The sequence below is a fragment of the Vombatus ursinus genome, unplaced genomic scaffold (assembly GCF_900497805.2).
Source record: "Vombatus ursinus unplaced genomic scaffold, bare-nosed wombat genome assembly UNPS02014863.1, whole genome shotgun sequence".
Classification (NCBI taxonomy): Eukaryota; Metazoa; Chordata; class Mammalia; order Diprotodontia; family Vombatidae; genus Vombatus; species Vombatus ursinus.
Window position 1 is genome coordinate 5030570 of NW_020954641.1, and position 15118 is coordinate 5045687.

Consider the following 15118-nt stretch of genomic DNA (forward strand, 5'->3'; position numbering starts at 1 on the left):
ATGGTAGCTATCATTAAGCTCCCTTCCAGCTCTAACATAGTCTATGATTCTACAAAATGACCACACAAACCTTCTTCTTAATGGCTTTATCTAAAGGGAGAGTAAACTCAATGGAATCCTCATTCTGTCCACAGGGCTTACTTCCTTCTTCATCAGATACTCCCACAGGATTCTAGTTTCTGCTTTTTGACACATATTTAGGGATGCACAAATTAAGATATGCGATTATGCTTTTTGAACTAAATTTTACCCTAACCTTCACTCAAGCCTGCTAGGCAAGCAGTCATTTGAACACACAAAGTGGGCATTTACATAATAGGCAAACAGGTCTTAAGAGATACACTGGAGTTCAATTACCCAATCAACCAGACATGCTGTTAAGGCACTGCCAAGCTCTGAAAACATGACAACCGCCCCCCACTCTCACCACAATAAGGCTCACTAGGCATGCTTGCTTTTTTCCCCTTAGGATAGAATGTCTCACTGCTAGATGACAGCAACATAGAACCATGTCTCCACTTAGAGTTACATTATCTTTCCTTAATGCATTCTCTTGAGGCTACACTGAGTGAGGTATAGTGTGTCCAAGGAAGGAGGTGCTATCGCCCATGTTCTTTGTCCTAGTAAGGCTACATCTGGAGGACTCTTTTCAGTTCTTAGTATCATGTGTTAGGAAAGTCATTGACAATTGGAAAGGGATCCAGCGAAATGTGAATAGGGTGTTGGTAGCACTAAAGACCAAGACATATTAAGAATGATTGGTTAAAAGAACTGGATATATTTTGGCCAGGAGAAGTGAACGCTAAAGGAGTTGATAGTTATCTTAAAGTATCTGAAGGGTTGACAGGTAGAAGAGAAAGTCAATCTGTTTTGTTTAACCCTACACAACAAGATTAGGAGCAGTGAGTAAAAGTTGCAGAGAATTTTATGTCTATTATAAAGAAAAAGTTCCTAATAACTTCTTGATCAGTTGTTTTCAGTCATATCTGACTCTTTGTGACCCAATTTGGTGTTTTCTTGGCAAAGATACTGGAGTGGTTTGTCATTTCCTTTTCCAATTCATTTCACAGATGAGGAAACTGAGGCAAACAGGGTTAAGTGACTTGCCCAGGGTCACATACCTAGCTAGTAAGTGTCTGAGGTGGAATTTGGACTCAGGGACACGAGTCTTCCTGACTTCAGGCCCAGCACTCTGTGCACTACGGCGCCACCTAGCTGCCCCTAACGATCCATCCAAAAGTGGAATGGAAAGTTTTAAGAAGTAATGGGTCCCCCATAACTAGAAGTTTTTAAAGTTGAGGCTAGTTCAATTCATTTGCATTTTCTTATTAATTCATTAGTATTTGGAACTTAACACCAAAACAAAAACAAAAAAGGAGCATTTATCATAGACAAAATAGAACACACAAAAAAAGATTGTATAAACACAATTATGTAATTTATACCACTTGGGGTTTTTTTTAAGTATATAATAAATTGAGCCTGTAACTTTCAAAACTGCCCTTCTGTACTCATCTATTCACTTTCCTATTGCCCATGGGCTGTGGGCTGATTATTTTTTTTCTAATTCTAGGATAGAAGTCATCTGCTATCATTCCTCATTGGATTTAGGGGTCACTATAAGGTCTGATATAATTTTTAGGTTTGTTTTGGTGGATGTTTATGGTAGCTGGGTATGATAACCTTCTTGGTAGAAGATGCAATTTCAACTTAAACATTTATTCAGTGTTTTTGATGTGGAAGGTACTCTACTAAAGGTTGAAAACACCAGGGGGGAAAAAATGGAAATTTCCTTGTTCTTACAAAGCATGTATTCTTCTGAGAGGCATATGACACGTGCATAGACATGTATGATATCTGGTAATCTGAGGAGGGAGAAAGGACTAACCAGGGGCAGGAGGTGAAGAGTACCATCATGAAGTGAGAGGGAAGGAACCTCCTGGCAGAAGGTGAGAAGCAGGAAGAATGTATCATAGACATAGGAACTGTGACAAATGAATGAAAGAAGGAGGTAGAATTCTGAATGTGGTCAACAGCAGCGCAGTTTGGTTAGAAACTAGAAGAAATAAAGAGACATAATGTGTAAAAACGTTGGAATGGTTGGAGCAAGGTCATTAAGGGTTAGTGAATGCCAGGCTGAGGAGTTCCTCTTTTATCCTAGAGTTATTGAAGTATTTTGATCAGGAAAATAATGTCAGAACTGTGCCCTAGAAAAACTATTTTAGCAGCTTTATAAAAGAATTAGTGTGGAGAGAGAATCATAGGATTATATAATTATTGTTGGAAAGGACTTTAAAGGCTATCTTGTTCAACCTTCTCATTTTACAGATAAAGAAACTGAGGCTCAGAGAGGTTAAACATAACAGCATTTCCACATTCCTGGGGAATTTTTTGTGTTACTTGCATGCTGAAGGAGAATGCTTAAGCACACTGAATGCATGTGGGCGGGATGGAATTGGTGCCAAAGCTTACTTATTTTTTTATTTTTTGTTGTTTTTATTTTATTTTATTTCATTTCTATTAACTAATTTATTATGAATTATCAACCATCACTTCCATAAGATTTTGAGTTTTAAATTTTTCTCCCCCTCCCTCCCTAGATCCCTCCCAAATACAGTGCACAATTTTATGTAGGCTATATGTATATATTCCTATTAAACATATTTTCACATTAGTGATGGTGTAAGAAAGAATTAGAACCAATAGGAGGAACCACCAGAAAAAGGAAACAAAACACAACAGAAGAAAAAAATAGCAAATAGTATACTTCGATCTTCATTCAAACTCCATAGTTCTTTCTTTGGATGTGGATAGCATTTTCCATCATGAGGCCTTTGGAGATGTCTTAAACCCTTGTATTGCTGAGAAGGGTTAAGTCTATCAATATTAGTCATCGCACAACATGGCTGTTACTGCATATAATGTTCTCCTGGTTCTGCTCGCTTCACTCAGCATCAGCCCATACAAGTCTTTCCAGGTTTTTCTGAAGTCAACCTGTTCGTCATTTCTTATAGCACAATACTATTCCATTACATTCATATACCACAATTTGTTCAGCCATTGCCCAGTTGATGGGCATCCTCTCAATTTCCAATTGTTTACCACCACAAAAAAAGCTGCTATAAATATTTTTGTACATGTGGGTCTTTTTCCCATTTGTATGATCTCTTTGGGATATAGCCCTAGAAGTGCTATTGCTGGGTCAAAGGGTATGCACACTTTTAGAGCCCTTTGGGCATAGTTCTGAATTGCTCTCCAAAATGGTTGGATCATTTCACAATTCCACCAACAATGCATTAGTGTTTCAATTTTCCCACATCTTCTCCAACATTTATCATTTTCCTGTTTTGTCATGTTGGTCAATCTGATAGGTGTGATGTGGTACTTTAGAGTTGTTTTGATTTGCATTTCTCTAATCAATAGTGATTTGGAGCATTTTTTCAAATGACTATAGATGGCTTTAATTTCTTCATCTGAGAACTGCCTGTTCTTATCCTTTGACCATTTATCAATTGGGGAATGACTTGTATTCTTATAAATTTGACTTAATTCTTTATATATTTTAGAGATGAGGCCCTTATCAGAGAGACGTTGTAAAAATTCTTTCCTAATTTTCTACTTTCCTTCTAATCTTGGTTGCATTGCCTTTGTTTGTGCAAAACCTTTTCAATTTAATGTAATCAAAGTTATCCATTTTGCTTTTTGTAATGTTCTCTATCTCCTCCTTGGTCATGAATTCTTCTGTTCTCCATTAATCTGATAGGTAAACTATTCCTTGCTCTCCCAGTTTGCTTACAGTATCAGCCTTTATATCTAAATCATGAACCCATTTTGACTTTATTTTGGTATATGGTGTGAGATTTTGTTCAATATTCATCTCCTCCCCTGAAAGATCATGCTCATTTTCACTGGGTAGTTGATCCTTGCTTGTAATCCAAGCTCCTTTGCCTTACAGAATATCATATTCCCACCCTGTGGTCTTTTAATGTAGAAGCTGCAAGGTCCTATGTAATCCTGACTGTGGTTCCATGATATTTAAATTGTTTCCTTCTGGCTGCTTGCAGCATTTTCTCTTTGACCTGGTAATTTTGGAATTTGGCTACTATATTCTTGGGCATTTTCAATTTGAGATCTCTTTCAGGAAGTGATCAGTATCAGATTAATCCACTTACTTAGATCCATTTAACACACTCGATTAGATTTTTTTTTTATCATTACATCAAAGTCAACTTATATCCACCCCCTTTATGTATACCATTTTAACATGGTGTAATAACAATACAGTTCTCAAGAGTTACAAGTATCATCTTCCCTTGCAGGGATATAAACAGTTTGCCCTTATTAACAACATGTTGTATCTTTCTATCCCGTTTACTTTTTATGTCTCTCTTGAGTCTTGTATTTGAAGATCAAATTTTCTGTTGAGCTCTGGTCTTTTTATCAGGAAGGTTTGAATATCCATCTCCTCCCCTGAAAGATCATGTTCATTTTCACTAGGTAGTTGCTACTTGGTTGTAATCCAAGCTCCTTTGCCTTACAGAATATCATATTCCACACCCTGCGGTCTTTTAATGTAGAAGCAGCAAGGTCCTGTGTAATCCTGATGTGGTTCCATGATAGCTAAATTGTTTCTTTCTGGTTGCTTGCAGTATTTTCTCTTTGACCTGGTAATTTTAGAATTTGGCTACTATATTCCTTGGCATTTTCAATTTGGGATTTCTTTCAGGAGGTGATAGGTGGATTCTTTCTATGGTTATTTTATCCTCTGGTTCTAGGACCTCAGGGCAGTTTTCCTTTATGATTTCCTGAAAGATACTGTCCAGGCTCTTTTTTTCATCATGATTTTCAAGTAGACCAATAATTTTTAAATTGTCTCTCCTGGATCGATTTTCCAGGTCAGTTGTTTTACCAATGAGGTATTTTACATTTTCACCTATTTTTTCACCCTTTGTTTCTGTTTGACTGATTCTTGCTCTCTCATAGAGTCATTAGTTTCCACCTGCCCAATTCTAATTTTTAACAGATTGTTTTCTTATATTAGATTTTGTACCTCCTTCCCCATTTGGCCAATTGTATTTTTTAGGGACTTGTTTTCTTCAGGGTACTTTTTTTTTCCAGTTGGCCAATTGTATTTTTTAAGGACTTGTTTTCTACAGTTAATTTCTTCCTTCTTTTTCTAAGCTATTGACTCTTTCTTGCATATCTCTCATTTTTTTTTTCCATTTTTTCTTCTGCCTCTCTTATTTGACTTTTAAAATCCTTCTTGAGCTCTTCCAAGAAGGCTTTTTGGACTTCAGACCAGTTCATATTCCCTTTTGAGGTTCCAGTTGTGGGTTTGTTGACAATGTTGTCTTCTTCAGAATTTCTGCCTTGATCTTCACTATTCTCATAATATGAATCTATGGTATGTTTCTTTTTCCTCATGGTGTTTGCTTATTTCCTAGCCTTTAAAGAGACTGAGCTCTCCTGCTGGGGAGCAGAGGGCACTGACCCAAGCTTCTTGTGTTGGGAGCCTAGGGCCTGGCCACTAGCTTTGTGTGCTGGGGCCTCCAATGTTGGCAGTTGGAGGCTATAGGGTCCTGGCAGCTTACCTGGTGTTGGGCTAGAATCAGCAACACAGGAACTCTAGGGGTAGGGTTGGGTAGTCTGGTTCCTGGAGGTTGCCTGCTTTTCCTTTCCTTTTGCTTTCTTCAGCTCTTTTCAGATGGATGTTGCAGGATGTTTATCCACCTGGGGCCCCTTGGAGTACTTCACAGAGTTTTGCTGAGGTACGAGAGATTGCTGTAGAATGCCAAGGCACCTGGTGGTTTTCTGAGCTGGTTTTGAGCAGTTTCCCTGCTCTCACTGAGGCACTCTGGGGTCCAGGGGTTGGTGTTTGCCAGCTCTACCACCTGGTTCCAGGATCTCCTCCTGGTATGCTGAGGTGGGGCTTTCTGCTAGCTTGCTGGGGTGCCTCCCATTCCATACTGCTCTCCTTCCCCCAGGGCAAGAGGGACTTTCCCTTTAATCCCTCAGGCTACCTGGGCTACCAGACTGCTGCACCTTGGTTCTTTTTTCTGGTTCATCTGTTCAGGATTTTTCCTGGGGCAATATTTTCTGGGCTTCCAGAGGTTGATAAGGGAGGGTAAGAGCCACTTACTTCTTACTCCACTATCTTGGCTCATGGAAGTGGAACTCCAAAGCTTATTTGGGAGAGAGAAAAATGTGGTTCCAGTTTTTCTTTGCTACTTTCTCCCCTCAAATATCTCTGGAAATAAAGAAAGACTTTGGAAGCTGCAGACATATGGGAGAAGCCAGGTTTGGAACTTGTCTATGATTTCCAACTTGCTCCCTAGAATCATTTTAGAATTTCCCTCGGGTAAGATTGGGTCCTCTCTTGGTTTGAGTTGAGATCTTATCTCATTTCCATCTAAAGAGTTCATTCATTATTGTGTATTTTCTGGTATAGTTTATTCTGTATAATCTCTGAATTCTGTTTGTTTGAATAAATGGATTTATTCACTGTTGCTTTCTGCTATTTTTGATAGCCTTGAGAATAACCAGCATTTGGAGGAAAGGGGCCAAGCCAGAAGATATGGGCTTGAGACTACCTCCCCTTTCCCTTAAGAATGACTAGGGAAGTGACTTTTCCTCTGAGCCTTACAATATCATACCCTCAAAACAGAGATATTTGAGGGGGGCAAGTAGATATTATTCTAGTCTGATAACCTTCTTGGAGATAAGTTAGGAAAGGAGCAAGTGTCCAGCCATGACTTTTCTACTCCCCTCAAGGCAGAAACTGGAAATTGTAATCTGGGAAAGATTCATGTGACTATGAGCCACATTTCAACAATTTATGTGGGCATACATATCTTTTCATGGGCCTACCTATCCTGTATAAGTGATTATCCCATGATCACACAGCTGGTGAGGTTTGATTTGAATCCAAGTTTTCCTGACTCTAGGTCCAAGACTCTACCCACTATACGACACTACTACTTTATCACTTAAGGAAGATCAATTAGGGAACTTTTAAAATAAAATAAACTTTTAAATAAAAATGATAAATAAAATATTTAAATAAAATAACTTTTAAAATAAAATGGGGAGGAAATGAGGCCCTAGCTTAAGGTGATAGTCATGTAATTGGAGAAAAGGGGATGGATATGAGAAATGCTATAGAGGTGGAAGGCTTTGAAGGGTGAAAAGGAAGAAATACTCAAGGATAGCATTAAAGGTTATGGACATGGATAAATGGGAAGATTGTGGTTCCACCAATAGGAACCAGAAGGTTTTTGTTGGGGGTAGAGTTGTTGGGAGAAAAAATGAAGAATTCTATTTGAGACATGTTCATTTTGGTGAGAGAAATTATTATTAATAACCAATGATTTGGGGAGATCCAGAGGTCCCCCATTTTCCTAGAGTCCTCATTTGAAAGCTCAGTCTCTGAAGGTTGAATTAACTTTCTCCTCAGTTGTGGTCAGACCCCACCGAACTTTCCCAGGAATTTAATCTAAACTGAATTCCTGCCCATTGTGTTCCACTGAAGCAAGTTTGCATGGAGGTAGGTCCTTTGTCTAGAGTGTCCAAGGCTGGGGGGTGGTCTGGATGTAGAGCCAGTTTCCTTGTCCAAGAGTGACTTGATGTCACTCTCCCAGCCCCTCACTGGAGTGAGCCAACTTCTTTCTGTAAATTCCACCTCTCATTAATCGTTAACCAATTAGAGTTGATTGGCACCCTCAGGAGCACTCACTCTTCCAAAGGCGTATAAAACATGATCCCACCACTATGAGGGGTCTTTGGCATTTAAGAGGGTCACTGACCCTTTTATTAATAAAATGCTAGCATTATTAATAAAATGACTAATTACCCAGAAACTATGTCTCTCGAACTTTTTAAACGTCACATGGAACAGTAATTGTATGACAGGAAGATAAGATGGGCTAAATATATAGTAAAGGTAGGATTCATTGGTGGAAACCAGTACTTAACTGGTAGCCTTGTGATGAAGGCCTCTAGCAATTAAGCCAGCCCCTCATGGTGAACTTTTGGGAAAACATGGACAATAATCACACAAGATGGCTAGGCACAGGGTGTTGCAATTTCTGTCATTAAAGGGAATTCCCAATTGATAAGATTATAGATACATTTGCATATCCAAGTGAAAAGGTCCAGCAGATTGTCAGAAATGTAAGATTGGAGTCCTAGATAATCAAAGATGTCAATAGCTGCAAAAAGGTCAAGGTGGATGAAGATCTAGAAATAGTCATTCGTTTAGTAGTTAAGACTTAATCATTAATAAGTTTTGAAGGAGCAGTTTTAATAGAGTGATGGGTTTGAAAGCCAAGTTGCAAGGGATTGAGAAGTGAGTAGGCTGTAGTGAATGCAAATGACTTTTTCTAGGAGTTTCACAATAATTGGGAGAAAGAATACAGGATAACAAGGGAGTGGCAGGATCAACTGAAGGATTTTTAAGGATAGATAAGAGCTAAGCATATCTGAATGTGTCTGGGAAGGGGCCAGCTGTGAGGGAAGAAGGGAGATGACCAAGGGAACAGTTGATGGACTTACTTCCTAGAGAGCCTGAGAAGGAATGAGATCCTGGGCATTGGTGGAGGAGCTGGCCTTGACAAAAATGAGGGTCCCAAGTTGGGAAAGTTCTAGATGGGATTCCTGTTCAAACAGTTTAGACTGTGTCTGAGCTCCATTTTAACTCTGAGATTTTATGATTCTACAATTTTTCAGCAGGTTGAGAAGCATAATAGGATTATATTGGACAGTTTCTAAATTACAACTTACAGTCGAAACTGTTTCATTTGGAATACAATTAGCTAGAAATCTCTATTGTGTATCCACGGCATAGTGATAATTGGTATTTTTAATGATGACCCAGAGGCCCTGCAAGATTCTTTCAAATCATAAAAGAAAGATTATGTTACATCTAGGATAGCTTTAATATAAAATTTGCTTTTTTAAATTGCAATTTTTTTAATGGACTTCCATTGTTAGAATTATAGAGTGACAGATTCATACAATCTCATCCCTGAAAGGGGCCTTAGAGGGCCGCTGCATCAATCCACCACCCATTCCTCTCCAGGAATCCGCTCAAGAATACCCCGGACAATTGTTCATCTAGCCTCCCCTTGAAGCTTAGACCTCCAAGGTGGAAGACCCTGCTACTTACTCAGAAAGAAGTTGTGATTTTCCCAGGGTCACCGTATTAGTTCAATGTTTGAGCAGAGTCTCCTGGTTCCCAAGCTCCTTCCATCACACCACATTGCATCTCTCACGGATGCCATGGTTCCAGCTGACCATAGAAAGGATTCTTACAAATCTGGTCGAGCAGCTTGGACTTACATGATCAGAGACAGGAGAAGGAGATAACCATTCTCAATTTCAGATTTGTACTCTCCACAAAGTGCAGCAGATTGTTAGCATCACTTTTCCCCTTGGCTGTAAATTGTGGATAATCTTCCTGTATTTAGCTCCCTTCAAACTTAGTAGTTTTGCACAGCTCTGTATGTGCTTCAAGAAGAAGACAAGCAATAAATCTCTTGCACAGGGAGTGGGTGGATAGGATAGACAAAGAAAGCAGGGGGAATCCTTAATATTGTGCAGCACATGCCTCAATGCTGTAGTTGCACTATCAGTAAAGTAGCAGGACCACATCAGTTGTTTAGGGTGGTACGGACCAGGCCACATTTGGAAAGCAGACGTTCCGGTTCAGCCATTGAGTATACAACTGTCTCAGAAAACATTTCTCCTTTTGACTTACTGCAAAATACAAAGGCGTTTTGTCGAGCCAAAAGAATAAAACAAAATCCATACTTAAACAGGAAACTCCCTAAAATCATCCCTGACAAGTGAGTATCTATACTCTGCTTTAAGATTTCCCATGATAGAAATACATATTCTTATGTATTTCCAATTCCAGTATGATAGGCAGTTTTTCCTCCCATTAAAACCAAATCTGCCTTGTTGATACTTTCAACCATTGTTCATAGTTGTGGGCCTAATAGCCAAACAGAATAAGTCTGATCTTTATTGCCCTCCATAAGAGCACTGAATCTTTAATTCCTAATTCCAGATTTATCTATAACTACCTTGCTGGACACTTCCTTCTGGATGTCCTAATAGTACCCTACTCTCAACTTGCCCCAAACCACAAACTATTATTGGCCCCCCATAAACCTGCTACCCTTCCTTGTTACTGTTAAAGTATTACTATCCCTTCTAGTTACTCAAACTCAAAAGTGTGAGTCACATTGAATTCTTCCTTCTGCCTTGCTTCCTACCCCGACTCCTTTCTAGTCAGTTTCCAAATCTTATTGCTTCTACCTCCGTGAGTTATCTTACATCTGTCCCTCCTGTCCGTTCCTATTATTGCCATCTTTGTTCAGATCCTATCTCTTGCCTTAGATTATTATGTCAGCCTCCAACATGTCTCTCCCATTTTAGTCATCCTTCTTTATTTTCACTCACTGTTTCATTGCCAAATTGTTTTCCTTATGTAGATGGGGCCATATCACCCTTCTAATTCAAAACAAAACAAATAAATAATGCTTAGTTTTATATTACCTACCAAATGAAAACTGCTTAGCTTGACATTCAAAGTTCCCAAAATCTGGCTTCAACTTACCTTTCTGGCTTTATCCCATACTACTCACCTTTACATATACAAATCTAGCCAAATTGGACTACTTAGAACTCCCCCATGCCTATCCCAACCTGTCTCATCGTTGCTTGCACCATTCCCTATATCTAGAATATATGCCCTCCCCCATCTATCTCTTGAAATGCATTCTTAAGGACAAACTCAAATGCCACCTCTTCCATGAAGTCTTCCTTGATCTCTCTATCTATATCACTGCTATGAATTTACCTCATTACAATCTCTCTTCTAGTTATTTACATGCATGTGTTATATCTCCTGCTAAACTGTAAACTCCTTAATGGCAGAGGTTATTTATTTTATCACATTATTGATCGCTTAGCACAGTGATAGTAGAGTAAGAAGATCTGTGTTCAAATCCTGCCTGTATCATTTATTGTGACCTTGAGCAAGTCTCAGTTTCCCTAAGTTTCATTTTCCTCATCATGTAAAACAAAGGGGTTGGACCAGATGGCCCTAAAGTTCTTTCCAACTTTAAATCTATGAACCTACAACCTTAATGAATGTGCATTGAATAAAATGGTTCACTTATTTTGTTTGGACAATGAATAAATGCAATCAGAGTTCATAGACCCTAAAGCTAAAAAGAGACCTTAGATCATCTAATGTAACTACCTTCTTTTTATAGATTGCATAGGACAGAGCTAGAAGAGGTCTTAGAAATTTAACCTCTTTATTTTACAGCTGAGGAAACTGAGGCCTAGAGAGAGGTAGTAATCCGCTTCAGCATACACAGTCCTCTGATTTTAAGTGCTGCATTTTTTCCACTTTACCCTACTGTTTATTGAACCGAAGTGCAAATGGAATGAAAAGACCAAACCTTAGCAATCTGCTTGCCCTCTTTTCCCAAAATCAAAAGTGGCACTTTGATGGGCAGGTGGGTGGGACAAGTAGCCACTGGGCCCTGCTATCAGTGGGTCTCCATCTGTTCAGCAGGCGGTCAGGAGCCCCCAGAATAATCCTAGCATATTTGATAAAACTTCGGTACCCTTTCCAAGAGCCATAGATCAAAGAAAAATTTACTTGGAGGATCAAACTATGAATCTTGAAAAAGAATCACATTAGCATCAACAATGGTATTAATTAGACTCTGCTGGAAGCTTTTCAAACAAAAAAACGTGACCAGTTCACAGTAAGTATGGAATTTCTTGCTTTTCCCCGTTCAGTCTCCCTTTCTCCCCTTAACCCTCCCCACAAATGATTCAGTAGCTTCTCCATCATCCATATTGAGACCCTGTCATAGGGAAGGGGGAAAAATCCAGTCTCTCAGGGCATGTACGCTGTCCATCGATATTAGACATCTTGTTCTAGGGAGAAGGATTTGAGTAGCTAGGCTTTCAAACAGATAAATGTCAGATGCTCCTTGCTGGAAACCAGGGAGTAACTTTCAATGGCATTTAGAAAATGATTTTTATTCATCTTTGAAGAGAGAGGAAATGAACATTCCCTAATACACCCATCATTTTCTTCCTGTATTGGTGGTTCTTTGAAGGAATATGATCATGTTAGAGATTCATGGCTCTTATATGGATCACTGTTCTCCCTTGAATATATGCATCTATGTGCAAGGGCCAAGAAACTAGACCCCCTAGGATGAGGGAGTAGAGTGCCTTATACGGAGTAAATAGCCAATGTTCTTTATGGTCATTAAGTGAAATGAGACAGTAGCTTGGTGAGAAATATGGTGTACTGGAAACAGCAGGGAACCTCTACCTGAGTCTAGGCTTTGATACAGACTTACTGTGTGACATAGGTTATGTCATTTCTCTTCTCTTGGCCTCAGTTTCATCATTTGTAAAAAGAAGTAATTGGACAAGAATCAGGAGAGGGGAACCTGCGGCCTTGAGGCCACATGTGGCCCTCTAGTCCTCAAGTGTGGCCCTTTCATGAATCCAAATTTTATAGAACAAATCCCCTTAATAAAAGGATTTCCTTATTATTTATTTCCTTATTATTTCTTAATAAAAGGATTTGTTCTGTGAAGTTCACATTCAGTCAAAGGGCCACACTTAAGGACCTAGAGAGCCGCATGTGGCCTCGAGGCCACAAGGTTCCCCACCCCTGGACTAGATGCTCTCTCTTAGGGCCTTTCTGGTGCTAACATTTTATGACTCAGAAGAGAAAAGAGGGTGAATGAAGGTCACAGAGGGAGTAGAACAGAGGATAGGAAGAGAAAGTTGAGAACAAAGGGGGCTCACTATTTCATTTATTGTTTCCATCTTCTCTTTCTCCTCCAAGTCTGTTCATTAAATCTGAATTTTGAGTAGATATTGGCCACCTATGGTTCTCGTGCTAATGCTGACACCGAAGGTGATTTGGCCTGACATAATAAGGGTCAGCCCTCAGCAAAATTGTGAAGTAATAATAATAATAGCTATCACAGTGCTTTAAGGTTTGCAAATCATTTTACACATTATATCATTTGATCAAATGTCAGTGACATTTGTCTTTAGAGACCTCCCACCTCCACTTCAGGGATCCTCTCCTCCCTCACACTTTTCCCTACCCTGGATACCCCTTAGCTCTGCTAGCACTTACCTCTTTCCCTCTTTTTGGTCTCAGTGTTGACTTAAGGTCTGACCTCTCTCAGACATCACATCTCACCCCAAGTGTAAGGGGCCAAGCCAATACATATCAGTCATTAGGGTGCACGCTCAAGTTGGGGAGGGGCAATCCTCACCTTCAGAAAGAGGCAGGATATGATTTAGGATCTAGGCAAGTGTAAAGCAAAAGGCCAGGCAGGATTGCTACCAGGGTTTCTTTGGATCACCATAATTAAAGGAGTTGAGATAAAAAAAAGTGGCAAGTAGGAAGTAAGAACAAAGATTCAAGCTGCCAAATAAACTCAGGAATCAAGGTAAAATGAGTGATGAGGAACTGTCACTGTGTGACATGACATAGTCCTCCATTACCTCCTTCTTTTGTGATGACTGAATGTATTCCCTTCCTTACCCTGCCCTGGCATGTCAGCATGGTCTTAGGGTAAGTCCATCTTATCCACTTCTAATACAACTACAGCAATAAGGCTATGGTCCTGGATAGCATTTGCATTTTATAAAAGTATAAGGGCCCTTGGGGCCAGCACCTTGTTAGTTCTGGTTTGATTTGGGCATTAAATGAAGCACTCTAAAGTCATTGAACATTTAACAAACGGAGGTTCACTTTGCTCTATCACAGCAAGCATTTGCAACGAGTATATAGCTACATAGCTTCAGCTGTGGCAAATGAGGCCTCCCTCACCTCCTTAGTGTAACACATTTGATCATTGTTGCTTGTCCTTCGTTCTTGAAGAGGACCAATGACAACACAAGGGTGATGTCTTGACTTGCCAGTGAATTGGGTTTAAGTGAGGCAGACCCATGCAAAATCATCAGCCTCACTCTCTCCTCATCAGAATCCAGTGTAAGGCAAAAGTCAAGACAACTGGTGATGGCCCAGAATGCAGTGAGTGACCTTGGCCTTTTTATATTAAGGTCTTTTCCAGGTTTCAGTTTGTCTGAGGCAATCAACACATTTATTTGATCATCAGGGCAGGGTCAGCAGGGCAAGGTGTGGTGATTTATGTTGTCTCAAGCACCCATGAAGTCTGAGAGGCCTGAACTCTTCACAAGGAGGACTTTTGATGCCTTTATGTGACCTGAAGGTGGTGTCAAGGAAGAAGTGCCCAATCAGATCCTTTGTTTCTTTGTGTTTCTTTTTAGGGAAAACTAACCCCTGTCATATGAAGGGATAGAAGAATCATTGTCCTAACCCAGGTCGTGGAGAAATACTGGGATATACTAGTCCTATCCCTAGTGGGAAGCCTATTCTAACGCTAACTCCTTTCCTGCCTCCTCCCCCATTCCTGCACAAACACATACACATTCTATCCCTTTACTTTCTTGATAAGAGCCTGAGGGGAGCATTTATTCCTGGCAGTATATCTGCCAGTGGTCTTGGCCAAGCTAATTCATACCATATCAACTTCTGAAGTGTACTGTGGGTGCCTGAAGGCAGTCACAACTCCCCATAGCTTGTGAGAGAGCAGATAAACACAGCCTTGGCCTGCTACCTTTAAAATACTGCCCATCCTTGGTGTGTATATTGATAAAACTTCAAATTTCCACAGTGTTTGTGGTTTACAAGGCACTTTCTTTATAGTAGTCCTGGTAGCTAGTTATTGTATTATTATCTCCAATTTATAGATGGGGAAACTGAGGGTTCTGGTCCTGAATGATGAGAACTTTGACATCTTCATTCCTGATGAGGGCACTGTGTTGGTAGAATTCTATGCTCCATGGTATGACCGTTGTAAGAAGTTAAGTCCAATATATTGGAATGGGGGTGGAAATTAATGCCCTTCAAGAAAATAACCGTTTTACCACTATTGAGACAACAGCAGCAACTACATTAGAAAACCTGTACGATGTTGTAGGGTATCCCACCATCAAAAACCTAAAGAAGGAATTTTTGTTGTTGTTCAGTCAT